Genomic DNA, 20,418 nt, shown 5'->3' on the forward strand with positions numbered 1-20,418 from the left:
AGCAATTCCCTTGCGCGCCAGTAAGTGGCATTGAGCAGCTCCGCGCCTGGACCATCCCCACTCCCACCCTTGGAAGTGACATTGGGGTCACAATATAAAATACCAGCCATCTTCGCACATAGGCACTAGTTACTTTCTGATATCTGTCCACGCTGTTGGGCATGGAGCCCTTAATATTCAGATTGTGTCAGTGTGAAGATCTCTAATTGGAACCTTTTCATTATGGACCAAGGGGGTAAATTCCACAGAATGGGGAGGAGGGAGTGTTCTTTAAGAATCTGCGGTTAAATGGAGTATCCACCAGAAAGTGTTACTGAAGTTAACCAATTTGTTCTTCTAATGGATTCTTGTAAGAAAGAATTCCTCACTCTGTGATTAGATTCCAAAGCTCTACCTCCATAAGTGGTGGGTCTGTGGAAAGCCTCGGGACGGAAAATTCAGTAGGACCGAACAGGCAAATTTCCCCCCCCGCCAGACAGCTATCCAATCGATAGTGCCTCATAAATGTGTAGACTGATGCCCACGCAGCTGCCTGGCACATATCCAAGAAAGGCACTTCAAGCACCAGGATAGTGGCAGCAGCCCTAGCCCCCCTGGAACGAGCACAAAGGTCTTCCAGAGGTTCTTTCTTTGCAAATGCATAGCATATCCTTATGCTCAGAGTTTCTTTGTTCCAGAGAGTTCAGTTAAGAGTTGATAGTCCATAAGATGGTCCCATGTGTGATCAGCGTGGAAGCTCAGAGCTCTCTTAGGGTGTGAGCAATGGAGTCATTCTTGGATGGACGAGAAGGGTAAAGAATGTCGGCAGGGTGACAGGCTGCTCTTTGTAGAAGGGAGTGGACAACTTTCGGAAAAAGATGCTGCCCTAGTCCTTAGCACGAGCTTGTTCAGAAAGAAGGTGGTGTACTGTTGTTGGAAAGTGAGTGCTTGTATCTCAGTTACACATTAACTGACATGATCACTATGAACAGTCCTTAGTGGGAGTAACCCTACAGGACAACTGTGCATTAGTTCAAATGGGGTACACATTAGAAATGCAAAAATAAAATTCCGATCTCATTGGGGCATTATAAAAGGTTTTGGAGGAAACACGGGAATCAGCTCTTTAAGCATTACAACAGGTGATTTAAACAGAGCTGGATGATCAGGTAACAGAAAAGCTAAAAAAGGCAGCAAAATAACCTTCAGCTGTGCCCACAGCAAGGGATTGCTGGGCTAATGATGTAAAGCAAAGAAAGTGGTCAGATACACAGACTTCCAGAGACTGTATATGCCTAGCAGAACACCCCCCCCTCACCCCAAATATATATAAATATATATATATTTGTTTAATTTTTCAAAAAACCTTTATTGAGTCGTGAAAGCATGGTACATCAATGCAATAAAATCAAGTTGGTATATGTAGGATTGTTAAACAGAATAGTGGCATCTTCTCATGCAGAGCAGTGCTGATCAAATATCCGGTACACAAAGAATATCCAATTAATAACCACAATCAACCCTCCCCCCTCCCCCCTTAACATATCGACCAACACTTGAGCAAATGTCCGAAGTAATCAAGAAGCAGCATATGCAAGTCCTGAAGCCACATTTAGGATAGTGAGACCCCCGTCGTCCAAACAAAGCAGTTCCAGAAGTCCTATCACAAGATACATTATACAAATAACGTTCCTGATAGAGGTTGACCAGTTGACCCCAGTCACATTGTCAGGCCCAGCTAGGTACATACAATCACACCTTAACAAGCCGGTAAGCAGTAGCGAAGTACATGCGGAGGAAGCATTACCAACTCAGTGCTTGAGGTAGTGTTTCAGTGGACATTGCTTCTTCAACCTGGTCATTGTCTTCTTCTACGCTCAGCTTGAGGAGATATGTCGTGAAAGGTGCCCATATGTCTTTAGGTTGTGAGCTAGGGGGCAGGAGTTCAGCATAGTCATGAAGGCTCTCTTGCCAAGTAGACCAAGAGCCTATCCAGCACTTAAACTTTGGGGCACGACCTCTACCCCAGCGGCACGCTATTAAGCGTTTGGCAAGTAAAAGACTGAGGGCCAAGAACTTTTTGTGGTTGGTAACCACGGATTGCGTCAGCCCCAACAGCGCTTGGAGTGGGCATGGGTTGAGCGCCACGCCCAGCATGCTTGTAAGACCAGCAAACCCCTGTTCCCAAAACCTAGCTATCTGGGGGCAGGACCACGCTAGATGTACAAAATCGGCACCAGCGGCGCCGCAACGAAGACAGCAATCCGAGTCGCGCAAGTGAAGTCTGTGCAGCCTGGCAGGTGTATGGTAGAGCCTGTAAAGAAATGTATAATGTAGGAGCCGTTATCTGTTGTTGCCTGTAATCACCTGTGTTTGGGTGCAGCTGCTTTCCCATTGTTGGTCCGTAAGTGGCGACTCAAGGTCTCTGTCCCACTCTGCTCTAGTCCTAATAGGGGTGACCCTGGGAGCGGTTTGTGCATGTTTATAAAGCATGGATACTACGTGCCGCGGGGCGTCAGCGTGAAGTGGAGCAAATGTGTCTGGTTCGGTGGGGAATGAAGGGGTTAGGGCCCAGACATTTTGCCTCAGTCTAGTGAACAGGAAGGTATCCATGCAGGACGGGGACACATCCCCAAAAAACTGCTCTATAGTACGGAAGGTGCCCTGTACGTACAAATCCCCCCAGCAGCCAATTTTTAGATTCCGGAGCAGTTTGTGACAAATCACTTCACAGGTGACCTGTAGTCTCGGATCATTCAACAAGGGAAGATTAGGTGAGTAAACAAATGGACTGTCAAGGGCCAGTACACGTCTATTCCATGCCTGTACCGTGCAGCCACAGTGGAGGGGTCCCGGCTTCTTTGGCTCACCAAGGTGTGAATATAGCCAGTAGGAACTATAGGAGCTATGTAGCCCACTTCAACAGCCAAGTGAGCTATATACTGTGGTGGGTGAAACCAGTAGACGGCGAAGTGCGCCTGAGCACAGTCGTAATATCATTCGAAGTTGGGTACATCAAACCCGCCAAGGTGAAAGGGAAGCATAAGGGTGTCAAGGCTGAGACGCGCCTGTTTCCCACCCCAAATCAATCGCGTGATCTGGGACCTAAGAGAGAGGAAGAAGAAATTGCCTGGATTATACGGAATGTTTACAAAAAGGTATAACAGTTTGGATAAGATATTCATCTTAATTAATGCAATGCGGCCTGCCATTGAAAGAGGGAGGTGCAGCCACTTAGTGACGTTGTCCGTGACGTTTTATCCAGTGCAGTGCCATAGTTGGCATGCATCATCGCCTCTCTGTCCCTGTGGATGTGGATCCCTAGATATTTCATGTCATCCTGTTCCCACACTAATGGGTAGTCATGTTGGAATGGACGTGTGTTGTCAGTAAGTGGGAAAATTGCAGATTAGGTCCAGTTAATTTGTACCACAGCAATCCCTCCAAATTTCGTAATTTCACATAGGACTGGATTTAAATTATCGCTGGGTTTTTCAATATAGAGTGTAAGATCATCCGCATAAAGCGACACTAGGAGTGGTCGGGAACGGTAAATGAGGGAGCGGTGATTGTGCATTTGCCGGAGCAGTGCGGCTAAGGGTTCGATTGCTAGAGCAAATAGGATGGGGGAAAGAGGGCAGCCTTGGCGGGTCCCCCTCTGGACAGTAAACGGAGTGGACCTAGACCCATTGAGTAACACAGTAGCCGTGGGTTGATGATATAGCAGTTTCACCCAGTCCAAGAAACTGAAAGGCAGCCCTATATGCTGTAATGTACCTAGCAGGTAATCCCATTCTAGTGAATCGAAGGCCTTGGTGGCGTTGAGGAACACCGCCACGGCGTCACATTTGAGGTTGAGGTCTTGGAGCACTGCATGAAGAGTGCGGAGGTTATGGGAGGTAGCGCGATTGGGTACAAACCCGGCTTGGTCAGGGAGAACCAGGCGTTCCATGAGTAGGTTGAGTCGTGTAGCCAAAACCTTGGCAAGGATCTTGGTGTTGCAATTAAAAAGGGATAACGGGCAATAGGAGTCGCAGTGGGAGGGCGACTTGCCCAGTTTTAGCAGGGAAGTGATAAAAGCCTCACGCATGGTACAGGGCAGGCTGCCTTCTTCTAGAGCGGTATAGTATACCCGTTTCAGAATGGGGGCCAGTATGGTGGCAAAGATTTTGTAAAAATCAATAGGGAGGCCGTCCGAGCCCGGGGCCTTACCAGATCGCATGCCCATAATGGCCTCGGTAATTTCATCCAGTTCAAGTTCAGCGTGAAGAAACTTCTGCTGGCCGTCCCCCAACCATGCTAAAGCTACATCCTCAAAGTATGTGGAGAGTTCAAGGGGCTCTGTTCTATGCGAGGAGTATAGCGCCTGGTAGTGGTGTCGGAAAGTGTGAAGTATGTCAGGGAGGTTTCTATGAAAGTTTCCACTCTCATCGTGTATTTCGGTTACGTAGTTAGTGAATCTAGGGGGCTTAACAGCATTAGCCAGGGCCTTCCCGGGTCTGTCGCCTTCTCCATATACTCGGGCCCGATGTGGACGTCCCAGGAATTTGCTCTCTTTGTCAGTTAGCTACGTGTAGTCAGAAAGTTTACGTTGTATGTTTACATGGGTCTCAAGGTCCGCGGGGCATCGAGCACTGGACAGCTCCAAGGCCTTCAACTCAGTCTCGAGCTTATGCAGGTCCGTGCGTAAAGATTTTAAAATACCACCCCCTTCAGCAATACACCAGCCTCTAACGGTCACCTTAAAGGCTTCCCAAACAGTGACAATGCTGTCACCCAAAAATAATTATTTTCCCAGAGTCCCACATATATAATTTTTGTAAAGGGATGCCTGGTTGCCAGAATGACATTTACTACAGCAGAGGAAGGTGAAAAAGCAGTTAGCTATTGCCACTCAATCTCCAAGCATTGAAGTGCATGGATGTCGGACCCTGCTCTGCTGCTGCAACTGAAGATCCTCCTGAAAAAGCAGCAGACTGGAGGACAGATGCTCTGGATAACCACACCCTCCTGGCCCTCACCAGATCCACTAGGATAACTTGGGCCTGCTCATATCTTTTCCAGCACTTGGGGCACAGGAGATAGTTACAGGAAAGCATATAGGAGTCCCAAGCTCCAGTCCAACCAAAGGCATCCCCGAGGGGGACATGCCTTGGGCACACCAACACGCAAACGCTTGCACAATGCATGTTCTCAGCAATGGTAAAATGATCAAGACATTTGCCCTGTGCCACCTTCTTAGTGTAGTCACTGTTTGCAAATTGCAATGCAATGCAGAATGAGTTAGCCAGCCCTGGCGTTCAAAGATGATGTCAGGTGTGATGTTGTCAGGTGATGCATGAACAGGCAGACTCCGTGATGACTTAGCCAGTTCCAGAGGTACAGAGCCTTTTGGCCCAGGACTCATGACCTCAACCCACCCTGCTTGTTGCAGTATCACATGACAGTGGTGTTGTAAATAGGAAACCTCACCCGTTTTCTACGATCGATAGGTGGAAAGCTTTTGGTGGCAAGCGAATTATCTACAACTCTGATTGCTCCGATCTTCACCTCTCCTAGATGGCCTCACCAAGTCAGCAACGATCCATTCGTCATGATCATTAACTCTGGGCAGGGTAGGAAGAAAGGTTTGCCGCCATTCTAATTTAGATTTTTCCAACTGTGGGGATTTTCAGTTTGCAGAATCTGTTGTTGTTAATACAAACGCTCTGCAAAGATTGTAAATCAGTACGCTTCCATCAGAGGTAGCTACCATGTGGATGATTGAGATGTCTGAAATAAAGTCCCTAAGACCATCTGGCCAATCATAGTTTGTTATCTGGCTAGAACATCCACACAATAGAGTTTAGTAAATGAGTGTGGAGTTGTACCTGTAGCAGCTAGGGGAATGTTTGCTAAGGGCCACTGTGAGAGAGTGCCCTATTTCTGCAGTTTTGTCCCCACATTTGCTGAACTGCTGATGAGCTTTGACCGAGTGTGCCCTGGGTTCCTGCCAATCAGGTACCCAGCACCTATGTTCTGTCCCTAAAACTGCATTGAAAACAAAACAAAATTGGCATCTCTGGCCAGAGGTCAGCCCCTGGTAAATGGTACCAAAGGTACCCAGGGCACTGTGATCAGGGAAGACCTCGAAGGGCTGCATCACTTATTGTGCCACCCTTAGAGGCCCTGTAACTTTACACTCACACACTGCCTTTGCAAGCTGCGTGTCTTGGTGCAGAGCAAAGTGAAGAGTCGACATAGCACACACCTTGTGTGCCGTGCCCACAACCCACTGCCCTGTCTTAGATCAGTCACGCCACCAGCTGGGTGCACTATACGAGTGGTGAGGGTACAGGAGCATGAGCCCTGTACGCCTACAGTGTCTAAGTCTATTCTTACACATTATAAGTGCAGTGCTGCCATTAATAGTATATGGTGCTGGGAGGTTGTCATTACGAACTCCACAGCACCATAATGGCAACACTGAAAACTGAGAAGTTTGGTATCAAATTTCTCAGCACATTAAACCCACACTGATGCCAGTGTGGAATGTAATAAAAAATGTACACAGATGGCATCTTAGAGATGTCCCCTGAAAACTAACCCACCACTAGTGTCCAGGCTGAGTGGCTGCTTTCAGCTGCCACCACCAGACATGTTCCTGGACCCCTGGGTCGAGAGCCTGCTGCTCTCTGAGGCTTTAAACAATGCACATCCTTGGACGAGGTTCGAAGCCTCCTCCCCCAGGTTGGGCAGGGCCGACGAAGGGGAAGCTTCAAAGGCTTGTCGCCGTTGTTTGTTTCCCCTGGCCACTTGCTGATTCCGGCAACTGGTCCCCTCCAGTTCTGACCCCCGCTTTGGGTGGGAGAACCAGCAGGAAAACAATTGAGGAAGAGAGGTGTGCCCACCTCTGCCAACTCCACCCCTCAGGTGGGGAAGGCAAGGTGAAGCACAACTCTCAGTCCCTGCCATCTTGCATATGCGGGGACTCAGCCTACCAGGTACACGCTCAAGCCCCCCTCCTACTGGAGGGTGGCATAATAGCGGGTGTACCCACCCCAGGGAAGGGACCCATTGGTCCCTACCTTTTACCTACCCATAACACCCCTAAATCTAGTATTTAGGTGCACCCCTGAACCTGCAACAAGTAAAGAAGACGGACCGAACAGCCGTGCCCAAGCTAACTAGAGGAAGGCCCCCACTGACTTAGCCACAGCCCTACCGGCCTGTCTCCACCTCCACCTCGAACCTGCTCCTGAGAAATCCCGGTGTGTCCTGCAGCCAGCAACCTCGAAAACCCCAGAGAACCTGCCTGCCTCCAACCCCAAAGACTTTCTCTTGAGCTTGAGTAGGCAAACACCACAAGGAGGTTCCCCAGCGATCCTGACCCAGGATCTAGCAACTACTGACCTGCCTCAAGCCGACGCCTGCAGCCTAAATCTAGAAGGTCCTCTCAACCACGGCCAGGAGCTGGTAAGAAGATTCAACCCCAAAAGGCACCCCTACACCTGACGCCCCACGGCATTGGGTGGCCAAACAGACGGTGCCTAACTAACCCCTAACTTCCCAACTTACCTCTTGAAGTGGTGGTCATACCCAGAAGACCTTTGTCCCCAAGACTGCAGTGCCTTTGCAAACCGGAGGTTACCCACTGCAAACAACAGAGCGCCCGACGTCGAAACAGCACCTTGCGTCCGGCCGCCCTAGTGCCGCTGAGGGTGCCCCTTTGTTTCCCCATTTGCCATGAGCTAAAGTCCAGGAGCTTTGCTCCCACAACCAAGTGGCCTGCTCGTCAGCAGCCACCAAACGGAGGCCCCCTATCTCCCATTGGATAACATTGGGCCTCAGCACTCTGCACCTGGCCGCCCTAGTGCCGCTGAGGGTGTAACTAAAGTGCATCTTTGACCCTGGGAGACCCTGAGTATACCCCCAGAACCTCAACTACCAAATACCTCAAAACCGATAACACTATTTTCCTCCATAGGATAACATTGACTGTTTTTCGGTGAAACGTTTTAAAGTGTGGAATTTGAAAAGCTAAAAAAAAAATCTTTCAAATTGTACTATTTAACAAAAACGATTTTACTTACCTGATTACAGGAAATGTCCCAGAGTAGTATCCAGGTATACTACTCGGAGTAAGAAAAGTAATCCAAAAGCAACTTACCTGTAATCTTACTGTAAATCCCATTCAAAGTATATGTACTGTATTCTGAAAAGCCCTGCATTATCAGTAACACTCCTGCAATCAAATTAAAGTACATTTACAATTGTAATCCAAACTGTGCTACAATCCGCATATTTACTGCAAAGTACTTATCACTTACCTGTACCAGGCTTGCTTGGTTCTAGGAAATAAAATACCTAAAAGAAACTTTTTGATACAAAAGTAATTGGTCTGAAGTTCAGTCTTTGAGTGTGTGAATTAATTTGCTGACTGTGTACAACAAATGCTTAACAATGTCCTCTGATACTGCCTTCCTGCTTGACCACACTACCACAAATAGAAAGTGAAGTGCAATCTAATGTTACCTCTGCCTACCTTTGGGGTTCCACTGGACTCTGTGCACACTATACCTCACTTTGGTGTAGTATATACAGAGCCAGCTTCCTACATTGGTGGACCAGCACTGGGATATACAACTTTGCATTTGTTGGACTACTTGGTTACCTCCTAATCACACGACAGAACTCTAAAATTGTCTTTAGAATTCAGATTTTTCCAAATTGGCATTATTGCACAGTTACTAAAAGTTTTGCTAGGGTCTTGGTTAAGTCCCTGTAGAATTTTAGAAAAATAAAAAGTCACTTTAGCTAAGGTTAGAGGGGTTAGAAGTTCTTTTCAACCCTGTCTCAAAACAAGAACCCAGCTGTTAGTGAAAATAACCACAATGCCATAGAGGACTTGTTTGAGGAGCCCAACCTCACCCCTTAGCTTCACTTGTCTTTCAAGGAGGTACGGTTCCTATGAAACATTAAAAACATAGCCATGGAGTCCCATCCCACCAAACAAAGGAACTGTTGGCTGGGTATGCTAAGGACCACCCATCTGAAAAATGGTGAAGACCAGTCAGATAAGGAAAGAGGGGAAGGAGATGACCTGGTAGATAAACCCACTCCACTTCCTAGGGAGAAAAGGGTCCAAGTACCCTTGACTCCAAGAATCAACCTCTCAGTGCCTAGACCCCACAGAGGTGGATCAGGTACCACTGAGGACATTGAGGACAGCCTCACTGAGGAGGACAGCCTTTTAGTAAGGCTGATCAAAAGAGTGGACCTAGAGACCAGGTTGCTGGCTCTAGAAAAAGAGAAAGCAGGGATGAGCCTAGCACCCATCAATCGTGTCAGCAATTTACTTAATAAGGATAAAGAGCAATCTTGTGATCCTAAAATCCCTAAACGGATTGTGTCGAAGTATGAAAAGAGGGATGATATCACAAAATGGTTCACAGCCTTTGAGAGGACTTGTGAAATGAGAAGTCACACTGGGGGGCACTCCTTTGGGAACTGTTCTCTGGTGACTTGAGAGACAGACTCCTGACCCTACAGGGGCAGATGCTGGGTCTTATGAGCTCATGAAGAGAACTATCCTTGAGGGATTTGGACTCACAACTGCGGAATATGGAATTAGATTCAGGGAGGCTCACTAGACCCAAAACCATCCTGCATTGGCTTTGTAGACTTCTCAGTTAAAGTTGGTTAACTGGACACTATGTGCCTGATTTCAATGGACTTTACAATCTGTTTATAAAATAACCTATTTTAAGTAATTGCACTAATGAAAAGTTACATCAGCATTTGGTAGACCTAGGTCTAATTTCTCCCCAAGAATTGGAAAAGAAGGCATACCACTGGGTCAAAACAAGGGGGACAAAAACAACCACTGGGGGTGACCAATAGAAAGGGGTTACAAAACCTCCCAGGGGAAACGTGGGGAGAACCAAGATAAAAAAGCCTGAGTCTTCTGAAGGGCCCCAAAACCTGCACAGTGGGATGGGCCCAAAAGCTCTTCCTAGTCTAATAATAGGTATAGGGAACATAACTTTGATCCTTTAAAGCCCTGGTGTAACAACTGTAAGAAGTTGGGACACGTAACTGGAGATGCTGCTTGCCCAAACAAGAAGGTCCCTAGTCCTACTACAGCTACTCCTGGGGTAGCAAAGCTCCAGATGGGATCAACAGTGTGCCAAGAGCAAATCAGGTTTCACACTGAAGCAGTCCTAGTTTCAGAAGGGGAAGTTGAGTTTGCCACTGTAGCAGTGTGGCCACCCAACTTAAAAAAAAAGTACTTACAATACCCTTGGATATAAAGAACTAGGATAGAAGCTCTGAGGGATACAGGTGCCAGTGCCACTATGGTGGGAGACACACTGGTTTCCCATGAGCAATACGTGATTCGGAGAACTTACCCAGTCACCAACGTGGACAGTGATACCATTAACCATGCAATGGCTATGATGACATTAGACTGGGGGGAAATTACTGGCCTGAAACAGGTAGTGGTCTCTCCAAAGCTACCAGCTGCATGTCTGCTTGGCAATGACATGGAAACCTCAACATGGGCTGAGGTTGAACTGAAAACCCATGCTGCAATGCTAGATAATCCCTGAATTGGTGTGTGTAAAGAAAGAGCACAGAGCAAGAGACGGGGTGAAAAAGAAGTGTTGGAGTCTGAAAGTATGGCCAACCTTCCAAGAGAAAAGGTAAGAAGACTGGGGAACCAGCTTCTGTACAGCAAAAAAATCAGGACCCCTCTCCTCGGGAGAGGACTTGGACACCCCAGAGGGAACTGAGCCCATGGAGCTTGACCCTTACCAGGTTGAACTCTTAGGCCCAGGGGGACTCTCTAGGGAAGAGCTGTGCCTTGAACAGCAGGACTGTCCAACTCCTGAAAGCCTGAGGCAACAAGCTGCTGCACAGGTAAAGGGAGATGTCAGTGGTACCCACAGAGTTTATTGGGAAGAGGGACCACTGTACACTGAGGCCAGAGACCCCAAACCTGAAGCCACTAAGAGTGGTATTGCCTCAGATGTACAGGGAGTTTCTCCAAACTTTAGCTCGTGACATCCCCCTTGCTGGACATCTGGGCCAAACCAAGACTTGGGAAAGGCTAGTTAGCCACTTTTACTGGCCCCAGATGCTCCAAAATGTAAAGGAGCTTGTAAGCTCCTGTGTCACCTGTCAGCCCAGTGGCAAGACAGGTGGTCCCTCAAAGGCCCCCCTAATACCAATACTTGGGGTGGGGGCTTCCTTTGAAAGGGTAGGTGTGGACATAGTGGGTCCACTTGAACCTCCCACAGCATCAGGGAACACATTCATTCTAGTGGGAGTGGATCAAGCCACTAGGTACCCTGAGGCAATTCCCCTTAGAATTACTACAGCTCCTGCTGTAGCCAAGGCCCTCCTTGGTGTCTTCACCAGGGTAGGGTTTCCTAAGGAGGTGGTTTCAGACAGAGGTTCCAACTTCATGTCTACTTACCTAAAACACATGTGGAAAGAGTGTGGAGTGCAATGCAAATTTACCACACCCTATCACCCACAAACCAATGGCTGTGTTGAGAGATTCAACAAGACATTTAAAAGCATGATTATGGGGCTCCCTGAAAAACTCAAAAGGAGATGGGATGTTCTCTTACCATTCCTGCTTTTCGCTGACAGAGTTGTGCCAGAGAAGGGAGCGGGGTTCTCCCCCTTTGAACGTCTGTTTGGCCATTCTGTGAGGGGACCACTCTGTCTTGTAAAACAGGGTTGGGAGTAGCCTCTCCAAGAACCCAACAAGATATTGTGGACTATGTGCTTGGCCTAAGGTCCAGAATGGCTGAGTACATAGAAAAGGCATCCAAAAATCTCAAGGTCAGCCAGGAGCTTCAGAAGCAACGGTATGACCAAAAAGCTTCATTGGTTGAATTTCAATCTGGGCAAAAGGTGTGGGTTTTTGAGCCAGTGACACCAAGGGCACTCCAGGACAGATAGAGTGGCCCTTACCCTACCTTAGAAAAAAAGAGGGAGGTCACCTACTTGGTTGACCTGGGCACAAGCAGGACACCCAAAAAGGTTATCTATGTGAACCGCCTGAAGCTCTTTCATGACAGGGCTGACATCACCATGCTGATGGTGACTGATGAGGTCAGGAGACAGAGAGTGAACCTCTCCCTGAACTCCTCTCATACAGCCCAAAAGATGGGTCTGTGGATGGAGTTGTCTATTCAGACACCCTCTCAGCCCAATATCAGATTGACTGCAAGCACGTCTTGCAACAGTATGACAAGCTCTTTTCCTTGACCCCCTGGTCAGACAAACTGGTGTACCCATGATGTGGACACTGGCTACAGTTCATCTGTCAAAAACAAAATCTATCAACAGTCTGATCAAGTCAAGGATAGCATCAGAGCTGAAGTCAGCAAGATGCTGGAGGTAGGGGTTATTGAACCCTCTAAGAGCCCCTGGGCCAGCCCAGTGTTTTAGCCCCCACCCTCATCAACAGGGTGGAAAGAGAGAAATTAGGTTCTGTGTGGACTACAGAGGGCTCAACTCTGTCACCAAGACAGATGCTCACCCTATCCCAAGAGCAGATGAGTTGATAGACAAATTGGGTGCAGCCAAATTTCTAAGTACCTTTGACTTAACTGCAGGGTACAGGCGAATTGGCATAGACCCAGGAGCAAAAAAAGACAGCATTCTCCACACCTGATGAGAATTATCCGTTTACGGTTATGCCCTTTGGTTTAAAGAATGCCCCTGCCACCTTCCAGAGGTTGGTGAATCAAGTCCTTGATGGATTGGAGTCCTTTAATGCAACTTATCTAGAAGATATTGCTGTCTTAAGCTCCACCTGGCAGGATCACCTGATCCTCCTTGGGAAGGTTTTACATTCCCTGCAACCTGCAAGCCTAACTATCAAGGCATCCAAATGCCAGCTAGGGCAGGGAACTGTGGTGTACTTGGGGCACCTTGTTGGTGGAGGCCAGGTACAAGCCTTACAGCCCAAGATCCAGGCCATCCTGGACTGGGCAGCTCCAACAACCCAAACCCAAGTAAGGGCATTCCTTGGCTTGACTAGGTACTACATGTGTGTGAAGGGATATGGGTCCATTGTGGCTCCCCTCCAGAACTCACCTCCAAGAAGATGCCCAAAAAGGTAAACTGGACAGGTAGTTATTCATATGCTTTTGACACCCCGAAAGAGGCTATGTGCTCAGCAACAATTCTCAAAGCTCCAGACTATGCCAAACAGTTGATTGTGCAGACTGATGCCTCTGAGCCAGGGATAGGGGTGGTCCTATCCCAGACCAATGATGAAGGCCAAGATCAACCTGTTGCTTTTATAAACAGAAGGCTCCTCCCCAGGGAGCAGCCAGCGTTGGAGTGAGATTGAGATGGTGGGCTTTGCAGTGGTTTGGTCCCTTAAGAAGCTGAGACCATACTTGTTTGGTACTCACTTCCTAGTTCAAACTGATAACACACCTCTGAGGTGGCTAATGCAAATGAAAGGTGAAAATCCTAAACTGTTGAGGTAGTCCATCTCCCTACAGGGAATGGACTTTATATTGCACAAATGCAAAGGCACATCCAAAATAATGCCGAATCTGTAAAGTAGGCATTAACCATCATAGTAAGAAAGAGGAAGCCCACATAAGTCGATCCTTGTTTCCTTCTGTATATCCTTTATTTCATGTCAAAATCCCATTACATAAGAAACAGGCAGCCGACACGTGTTTCGTCCGAAAGGACTTTTTCAAGGCTGCAAACAATTATAAATATACATTAAAACCGTTAGTGATATGAAAAAACCAATTTCAAAAGTTACAAGGTTTCATTGGCACAAAACCGCAAAATATTGGACTTGTGTCCATTTGCTTCCAAGCCAACCCAATGATAGCGCTGTGATAAAGACAAGAAAAGATTGAGAATATCTTGCAACCACGAGTAGGGAAAAACTGTTGCATATACCCTGAGGCTTTATTTTCCAGAAAAAGGAGTGCTACATTCTCAGTGTTAATGTTTTGCCACTAGAGATTTTAAATGTAGAAAAGAATGAGCGCATGCATGCAGATTTGTACATAGTTGCCCTATTATAGCGGGACGTCCATAAAAACCAGTGACACCGAAAGATCCACCACCAAGACCGTGATGAATGTAAAGATTAAGAATGCCAATCTCCATAACATGCTATGCTGGCAAAGTGTAGTAACAAACTACATCTTACCTAACAGGAATTGTAGAGTGAATCGTAACTCCAAAGTTAGTGTGTTCAAAAAAGATCCTAACCGCATTGACGGTTTAAAACCTAGTAAATATGACGTCCTCCTGTTCCTCACTGATCTGCGGCGCTCGGGTCCCCGAGTTTTGGAGATCATGCGGGGGTTTGGCGAGGTCTCTGGGCTTCACCTTAATCTGACTAAATCGACCCTGTGGATTCTGGGTGGCGGAGGGGTTGCCGACCCATGGGCCGCCGAATTGCGTGTGGCGACGGATGGCCTGAAGTATCTGGGTGTCTTCCTCTCGACCTCGCGGGCCGTGGCCTGGGCACGCAGTGTCTTGCCGGTGTGGGAACGGGTCCAGACAGATGTTAAAACGTGGTCCAGGATGCCCCTCACGATCTTTGGGAGGTCGGCCATCTTTAAGATGGTGGCGCTGCCGAGGCTGTTGTACCAACTCCAAAACTTCCCGCACCCTATTGGCATGGAGTGGTTCCGCCAGGTGAACTCTGTGCTGAGCCGCTTCCTGTGGGATGGCGGTGCAGCCAGGGTGGCCCTGAGGACGTGCTTTCTGTCCACATACTGTGGTGGTTTGGCCACATCCGACCTCCTCTCCTACTACCAAGCGTCACACCTGCTTGTCCTCAATGAATGGTGGTATGGGGATAGGAGTGACCCGGCCTATGCCCTGGAGAGACATCTCATGGGAGATCGCACGCTCCACACTATTCTCTATTCGGCCCGTATACGCCGTGGGTTGCCGTCGGTAACTAAAGTGGTATCTGCAGTGTGGCGGCAGTCTCTGCGCCGCATGGGTTGGTGGGGCAAATTAACAGCTGAAACGCCGCTGTGGCACAATGGCATGCTTCCGGAACTGGCGGCCCTGGCCGGGTTTGAGGGTTGGGAGGCTATTGGAATTACACAACTGGGCCAGGTCGTGTCGGGTGCCACCCTCAAGTCCTTTGAGGAACTCCGTGTGGAGTTCCAGATGCCTCAGTCCTAGTTCTTCCGTTACCTCCAGCTGCGGCATGCCCTTGCCCCGAGCATTGCCGGTCTCGACTCCCTGCCGGAGTTCAGCCCACTTGAGGCGAAAGTGTTTATGGGAGACTTGGGAGACAAGAAGGTCTCTAGGATCTATCAGTCACTTGTTATTCACTGCTCCTCCACTCTCAGCTCCCTTCGGGAGGCGTGGGAGGTAGACGTGGGCGCCCTAGATGAGGACGATTGGAGGGAGGCGCTGGAGTCCCCGCGCGGCACCGCTGTTGCGGTTCGGCTCCGCCTGATACAATTCAAATACCTGCATCGTGCCTATTATACACGTGAACGTCTGTGGAAGGCTGGTTTGATTGCGTCATCGGAGTGCCTGCGCTGTGGGGAAGTGCCTGGCTCCCTGCTACATACGGTGTGGTCGTGTGGTCGCCTGGCTGGATTCTGGAGGGGCGTATGGAGTTGCCTGGCTGAGGTCCTGGGCTGGGATCTTCCTCGTACCCACCGGCTGGGCCTGCTGCATATCATGGAAGGGGTTGGGGGCAACATGTATAAGCGCCATCTGTTGCTCCTGGGCCTGGTGGTGGCCAAGCGTGACCTGGCTCGGGCATGGAAATCTGTGAGGGCCCCCCCCCCTGTCTGCATGGAAGGCTGGGCTAGACTACTTCATGGGCCTTGAAAAACCGGTCTTTGAGGCGCGGGGCTGCCCACGCAAACATTTCAAGATCTGGAAGCGGTGGGCCGACTACCGTGGCCTGTCCTTGGAACCCCCGGCGGAGCAGGAGGAGGACATTTGATCGCAGTGACACTTCTGGCCCGAATGGCAAAGCCCTGGTTGCACTATACCTGCTTCTTCTATGTACATCGTCTTTGTGTTGCTTTCTGTACATGTGTGGTGGGGGGGGGGGTGTTGGGTACGGGTGGGGGTGTAGTTGGGGTTGGGGTAGGCTGCTAGGGCATCTTTAAAGCTGAGCTTCATTGGCACTTGCTTCATTGATTACTATGTATGTCATCATTACATTGATACTGTTGTGGTGATCTTGGTGTGTGAAGATACCACATTCTTGATACTCTTCTGCTCAATAAAATTGGTTGTGAAAAAAAAAACCTAGTAAATATGCAGATATAAAAGACGATATAAATATAACATGTCTGCTGTGCTGGCAAGTCAGCAGTAACGTGGGATGACACACCGAATGCTCCAATATCAATCCCTAATTGTCCCATTGGTCAAAAAACCCACCGTAACCACTCACTCTAATAAGGCTGTCAGGGACTTATTGTATGACGAGCATGTCAAGTTCCAATATTAACCCAGCTATGGACTGACTGTGAATAATAACTTATAAACTAGGGTCCCAACTCAAACCCAAAGAGTGAGTCATTAAAACGAAGAAATCCTAACAAAAATGCCCAGCTCTAGTCCATTAGGGTGATAAATACTTCTACAAAACTATTTAGGTTAAGCAGATGCAGAAATGTAATAACAATCAAAATGGGAATGGACTTTGTAGTGGAACACAGACCTGGGACTGCCCATGCCAATGCAGATGGACTTTCCAGGTTCTTCCACTTACAAAATGAAGACTCTCTAGGGAAAGGTTAGTCTGATCCTCTTTAGTTTGGGGGAGGGTTGTGTGAGAACGTGCCCTCTTTCTGCATGGTTGCCCCCACTTTTTGTTGAATTGCTGAGTGTGCCCTGGGTTCTTGCTAATCAGGTACCAAGGGCCTATGTTCTTACCCTAAAACTAAATTGAAGCCTAAACCCAATTGGCATCTCTGGCCACAGGTCAGCCCCTGGTAAATGGTACCACAAGTACCAAGGACACTGTGACCAGAGAAGGCCTCTAAGGGTTGCAGCACTTATTGTGCTACCCTTAGATGTCCTACACATAAGTGCTACCCTTAGATGTCCTACACATAAGTGCTACCCTTAGATGTCCTACACATAAGTGCTACCCTTAGATGTCTCTCACACGTACATACACACACTCACACTCACACTCTTACTTTGCAGGCTGTGTGTTTTGGTGCAGAACAAAGTGAAGAGTCGACAGAGCAAACATCTCTGCGTGCCATGCGTACAACCCACTGCCCTGGTATAGATCAGTCACCTCTCTAGTTGGGTGCACTATACCAGTGGTGAGGGTACGAGGCTCATGTCTGTGCCCAGGCTGAGTGGATGCTTTCAGCTGCCAGCACCAGACATGTTTTTGGAACCCTGGGTCTAGGGTCTGCTGCTCTCTGGGGCCTGAAACAGTGCACATCCTGGGACGGTGGTGCTGCACCCCCCCCCCCCCCGATGGGCAGGGTTCACAAAGGGGAAGCGTCAAAGGCTTGCTGTCTTTGTGAGCTTCACCAGGCCACTTGCTGCTATAAGCAACTCGTCCCCACTGGTTCTAACCCCCACTGTGTGTGGGAGAACCGGCGGGAAAAACAAGTGAGGAAGAGAGGTGTGCTCACCTCTGCCATCTCCGCTCCTCAGGTGGGCAAGACAAGGTAAACTCCCAGTCCCCGCCATCTTGCAGATGACGGGCCTCACCCAAGCAGGGACAGGCTCATGCCCCCCTCCCACTGGAGGGTGGCATAATAGGGGGTGTAACCACCTCATGGAAGGGACCCATTGGTCCCGGTCTTTTACCTCTCTGTAACGTCCCTAAATCTAGTATTTAGGGGAACCCCTGAACCTTGCTTCCTCTGACAAGAAACTAGATGAAGAAGTATAAGGACCAAACAGCTGTGCAGCAGCTAACAAGAGGAAGACGCCCACTGACTTGGCCCCAGCCCTACCGGTCTCTCCCCCTCGAACCTGCTCCTGTGAAATCCTGGTGTGTCCTGCAGCCAGCAACCTCGAAAACTCCAGAGGACCTGCCTGCCTTTAAGCACAAAGACTTTGTCTCCCGTGAATACCTGATTTGTTCATCTGCAACTTCTGTCTCTGGCAGGAGACTCGAATCCGCCCCACTCTGAACCCGCTGTCCACGGCCCGAGCGGGGAAACACCATAAGGTGGTCCCCCCCTGCGATCCTGACCAGAGATCCGGCAACTCCGGACCTGCCTCAAGGCTCCGTCCGACTCCATGCAGCCTAAATCCGGAAGATCCCCCCAACCAAGAGTATAAGAGCTGGTAAGAAGATCAGACCCCAAAAGGCACCCCTGCACTAGATGCCCCACAGCCTTGGGTGCCCAAACCAATGATGCCTAACCAACCCCTAACTTCCCAACTTGCCGCTCGAAGTGGTGGTCACACCCAGGAGATGTTCGTCCCCAAGCCTGCAGTGCCTTTGCAAACCGGAGGTTCCTCAATGAAAACAGGGAGCCCAACGTCGAAACAGCACCCTGCACCCGGCCACCCAAGTGCCACCGAGGGTACACCTTTGGTACTACTTTGTTGCCCATTTGCCCTGAGCTAAAGTCCAGGAGCCACCAACCAGAGGCCCCCTATTCCCCATTGGATAACATTGGACCTCAGCACTCTGCACCAGGCCGCCCTAGTACCCCTGAGGGTGTAACTAGACTGCATCCTTGACCCTGGGGGACCCCTGAGTCTACCCCCAGAACCTCAACTCCCACTACCAAATACTTACCTCAAAACCGATAACACTATTTTCTTCCATAGGCTGTTTTTCTGTGAAAAATTTAAGTGTGGAGTTTGAGAAACTACAGAAATTCTTTAAAATTGCATAATCTAACAAAAACGATTTTACTTACCTGTTTTCAGGAAAGGTCCCAGAGTAGTATCTAGGTATACTACTCTGTGCAAGCCTAATCTCAAAAGTTACTTTCCTGCTGTTTTACTAAAAAGCTTATTCAAATCTATGCACAGCATTTACTAAGTATTGCATTTCTCTGCATTCATACTGTAAATCAAACCAAAGTGCATATACTATTATCATTCAAACTGCATTTCAATTGCATTACTACTGTAAAAACTGTATTGCTTACCTGTGCCAGCCTTGCATGGTTCTAGAAAATAAAATAACTAAAAGAATATTTTTGATACAAAACAATTGGTCTGCAGTTCAGTCTTTGAGTGTGTGAATTCATTTGCTGATTAAGTGTGTACAACAAATGCTCTGACGAACAAATGCTGTCCTCTGATACTGCCTTACTGCTCAACCACACAGAGAGTGAGGTGCTATATAACTTTACCTCTGCCTACCTTTGGGGAACCACTGGACTCTGTGCACACTATACCTCACTTTGGTATAGAATATACAGAGCCAGCTACAATGGCTGATAAAATGTGAGTAAAAGGAGTAATGCTTTAACTTTTTGCCAGACAGCTGCGCAGACGAGACCTTATCAATACCTCTAATTCACACATCTTTTCTTAGAGGTCAGGAAAGACATTAGCTCCCAATATGTAAAGTGCATTCAGCTTAGGCTCCAATTTAAAAAACAGCTATAACAGCCGAGTGTAAGTGTGCATGTCAATGTAAATAAATGTGGAAAAATACTAGCAGCGTCTTTTTTTGCTTGCAACAAAAAAATGTGGATAAATACCGAAAAAATTACCAAAAAAATAAACATGGACAAATAAAGATGGAAATGGAAAAAAAAAGATATATACATAAATTACAAAACCACTGATGAATGTTATGGGCTAGTGTAAATTTAATCTGTACTACTCTACTCTAATGTATTGGGATCCTTCTCCTGTGTCTCCTCGATGCTATCTCAATTGAAGGTCAATTGAAGGTCCAGGTGAGGTCAGAGTGCAATTCAATTAGTCCTTGACTATACCAGGTTGTTAGTGATTATACTTTCTTTCCTTAGAATCACTCTTTAGAAAGGGGGGTTACTCTTGCCCTCAATGCACAGGGGAATGATCCCGAAACATTAGAGTAGAGTAGGGCAGATAAAATTTAAACTAGCCCATAGAATTCATGCATGCCTTGTTTGATGTATTAGCAGTATGTTTGTATTGCTTACAATGTCTTATGTTTAGTATGTGTTAAGCAGTCATTTTGCGAATGGGTCATATCCTTACTAATACATCAGTTGTTTTATCATTTATGTAAATTCATTGTTGTGCTTCTACCAAGGTTGGTGTCAAGGATTTAAACGACAGATACAGTAAATGTATAGGAAATACAAGAAAAATCTGATACTAGTTGCACTCGTTGTACTTTTAAATCTTGAGATGGAAAAACAATAGAATGATGGCAGAAAAATAATAGAAGTAATCCAAGTACATTAATTGAAAAGACCTGGAGGGACGAGCAGGAGACCTCCAAGGACAAAAGTCTGAACAATCTATGGTCTGAGT

At 47.8% G+C, this 20,418-nt stretch overlaps 1 protein-coding gene across 4 annotated transcripts in view; it reads right to left on the bottom strand.

Moving 5' to 3' along the window:
* ICE1 (interactor of little elongation complex ELL subunit 1) overlaps positions 1–20,418 on the bottom strand; it is an 868,698-nt gene that overhangs the window by 254,351 nt on the left and 593,929 nt on the right. The gene's annotated exons all lie outside the window — the stretch shown is intronic.

The sequence above is a fragment of the Lissotriton vulgaris genome, chromosome 4_1, assembly GCF_964263255.1.
Source record: "Lissotriton vulgaris chromosome 4_1, aLisVul1.2, whole genome shotgun sequence".
NCBI lineage: Eukaryota > Metazoa > Chordata > Amphibia > Caudata > Salamandridae > Lissotriton > Lissotriton vulgaris.